Source organism: Papaver somniferum, chromosome 4 (assembly GCF_003573695.1).
Source record: "Papaver somniferum cultivar HN1 chromosome 4, ASM357369v1, whole genome shotgun sequence".
Taxonomy (NCBI): domain Eukaryota; kingdom Viridiplantae; phylum Streptophyta; class Magnoliopsida; order Ranunculales; family Papaveraceae; genus Papaver; species Papaver somniferum.
In genome coordinates this window covers 118,052,154-118,055,593 of record NC_039361.1, presented here as the reverse complement: position 1 = coordinate 118,055,593, position 3,440 = coordinate 118,052,154, and the positions used below count along the sequence as shown (strand labels likewise).

Genomic DNA, 3,440 nt, shown 5'->3' with positions numbered 1-3,440 from the left:
TTGACAACCTTGTTGTACATATAAGTTCCTAAGAATTTCTCAGTGAGCTGGTTATAGGAATCGATGGAGTTGGGCGGTAGGTTGTCGAACCAAGATAATGCTGATCCCTTTAGACTTGAAGGAAAATATCTGCAGAGGACTGCATTGTTTTGATCCCATCGGGGTAAAATGTGATTGTAGTACCGAAGATGAGCTGCAGGATCGCTGGATCCATCGTAATATTCGAATGATGGGACATGACACTTTTGAGGGATAAGTGCTTTGGACAGGTGTTGAGTCAGTGGCGTGGTGTTAGCTTCTCTCATCACTTCCTCTAGTCTTCCCCCTTGTCTAGATTTCAACTGCTTTAGTTCAGCCATCATCTCAGCACGAAGGTCCTCCATCGCACGCTGGTGATCGTCTTTTATTGTGGATCGTCCAGATCTTTGATTTTTACTATCGAAATAATCTGAGTCGTCGGGGACGTAGTCTGGGTCGTATAATCGGTTTCCTCTGGCAGCCCTTCGATTTAATGGTTCAGGATTATTGACATTGGCCACCACCATTCTTCGATCCTGGTTAGGCGGAGGTGCTTTGGAATTATCTTCGTCGTGCAAGTCCCTTATTTGATCTCTTTGAGCGATCCTATCCTTGAGTTGTTGGTTCTCCTGTGCTAATAGGGCCACTGCGTCAGCATACACCTTCTGGTTTTTCTTCAACTCTTCGAGTTCTGCCATCATCAGGATTGAATGGTTCGATCCCTGGTTCGGGGTTCCAACTTGCATCTGTCCACCGACGGCTACAGTGTGATCTTCATCAACATTTTGTATTAGGGGAACCGGTTGGTCAGCAGGCGGAGCCGGGATTTCTATCGGATGTTGTGCTGGCTGGCCTGCTATCAGAAGGGGTTGGTTTGCTAGCAGCGGTTGATTCAGCTCGTTGGTGAGTGGCTTCCCGTAGAGGGGTTGTTGTATTAATGATTCATCCATCCCTTTTGTAAAGACCCTCAAGCTCGTCAACGCTATTAGACCAGTCAAGAGACGAATTAGATGATAATAACTCGATTAGTTTAACACGAACGATAATTAATAAGAATTAATATAACAACGATCTAGATATGAAACTAGTACCATTGGATATATCTCGAAAAGTTATACGAAATGGACTGCTCGAACGTGTCATTAGGATACTGGACGAAGAAGGTATCATCTGAATTGAGTAAAGGCTAAAATAGTCTTTATGCCATTCAACCGACCCCGGCTGCCCCTTATCAAAGAAAGTATGGGTATTAGTATTATCCATTGGTCTTATCTCAAAACCTTTCGCAAGAGAAAACCATTTTCTCTTATCTTTTCTCTCTCCTCTTCTTCTTTCCTCTTCTCCGTTCTTCTTCCCCTGTTCTTCTTCTGTTCGAGTTTTGAGTGATGAAATCGTGTTTGAGAATCAAGAGAAGACGATACAAATCGATCAATGAGTGTTAATGGTGATGTTTGTTATAATAGATAATTTAGATTCAATGAAGTGGTGAAACAGAGAATCAGAATTAGGGTTTTTGGATTTAGTTTTGAGGTTTGTGGAATTGAGCAGTGTATTGAGTTGCTGACAGATGAAGGTTAAGAGGGTTGATGATTAATTGGATTTATGAAGTCATTTTAGTGCTTGAATCAAGAACTAGGGTTTCATAAGAAATTCATAGAAGAACCAGTAGATGAAGTTGTTTCTTTAGGGGTTTGATTTCATGAATTAGGGTTTATATGAAGAGTAATTAGAAATTGAAGAAGTCGGGGTTCTGAAGCTGAGATCTATTGAAGCTCATGGATGAATCCGTTAACAGAGTAAGGGTTTGATTGTGTTAGTTAAAAGGTGATGAAGCTGTTTTTGGGGTGAAACTGAATTAAGGTAATCATCTTCTCATTTGAAGTATCATGTGTTGTTGAGGTTTATGTTGTGCTGAACTTTAAGAATGATATGTATTAGAATTTTGCAGGGGTTGAGCTTTATGAATTTAAATGGATATGTTGGGTATGTGCTTGAGCTGTATATTAGTTTGGTTTGTGCTAAATCACATGGAGAAGTAAAGTGGAAGCAATGGTGAAGTGTTTGTGTAGATGGTAGTATTGAACTGGAGCTGAATTCAAGAGCTGGTGGATATTGAAATGGTTTTTCAGATGATTGTGTTTGTTAAGAAAGAGAAGTGGAGATGATGTTGAACTAGTTGAATGATTGTTAAGTTGCAGGGAAGATTTGCGCCAGTAATGATATGGGTTTGATCAGATTATGGATGAGAATGAAGGTTCTGGGATAGAAATATTGTTGTGTCTAATGGAGCTGGTGGAGAAGGGTTTGAGTTATGTCAGTAGGGTAATGGGTTTACTTATTATTGTGAAAGTTTGGTGGTGATGCTGTCAAGATATGGGAGATGGATTATGAGTTTTGTACTTGATCTAAACTGAGGTTGTTGATTGATGCAGTGAGTGTTTGAAGATATTGCAGATGGACAGTGTTGTCTGAGTTGAAGCTTAGATGTAAGAATTACAGGATTTGTGAATTGTTACAGGCATAGTGACTTGGGAGAAAAAGAGTAGTTGTATTGTTATTTAGCAGTGGCCTTAATGGAAGCCTGCAACTGCAAATCAAGGTAATCTTAATTACAATTGTATTGAACTATAACATTTTGTTAGGATGAATAATTTGTGTAATGTTCAACTGAAGAGAATTAGATTGGTAAGTTGGAGCGATATAGAGTCCTGAAGTTGTATTTGAGACTTAGTGTGTTGTATGTTATAGTTTTGGTCTGAACCTTTCAACTTAGCTGACTTAAAAATTTGTCTAATTAGATATTCTGACTTAGTGTTATCTGACTGAGTTGAGTTAAACCGTTTGACTCATTTTTGCCCTTAGCTGACTCAGTTAATCTGACTGAGTTGAATCGGCGTTAACTCACTGCGTTTCTCTTTTACCTGGGTTGACCAGTTCACCGGACCTTGGCCGAGTTGGATCGCTTGACTTGACCCGACCTTGATTGTTGACTTGGCCTTTGACTGACGTTTACCGTTAGTTGACCCATTGACCGTTAGTGACTGTTACTTGACTCAGATGGACTGGACTTTAGTTAATGGGCTTGTTTAATGGACTTGGGCTTAGGGAAGTTTTCCTAAGTAGACATTTTGGACCTCCTAATTAGCATTGGGAAAAATATCGTTTGGTCCTTTATTAGGTGGGCCCATGTCAGTTTAGTCCTTTGGTCAAACGCTTTTACTGTTTGGTCCATAATCATTTTAAAATATTAAACTGACAAAAGTACCCTTCCGTGTTAATTTTTACTTATTTTCTTATAGCAGTTCATTCCAGAAATGAAATCCATATAAAACCTATACAAACCAGAGTTCATTCCAGAAATGAAGTCCATATAAAAACCTAAAAAAACGGACTTCATTCCAGAAATGAAGTCCATATAAAAA

At 39.3% G+C, this 3,440-nt stretch overlaps 1 long non-coding RNA gene across 1 annotated transcript; it reads left to right on the top strand.

The window, feature by feature from the left end:
* The first annotated feature begins 1,329 nt into the window (after window positions 1-1,329).
* LOC113276428 lies at window positions 1,330-2,802 on the top strand. Its single transcript, XR_003324384.1, has 2 exons — window positions 1,330-1,878; window positions 1,967-2,802. It is a non-coding gene; the product is annotated as an uncharacterized LOC113276428 (long non-coding RNA).
* The last annotated feature ends 638 nt before the right edge of the window (window positions 2,803-3,440 follow it).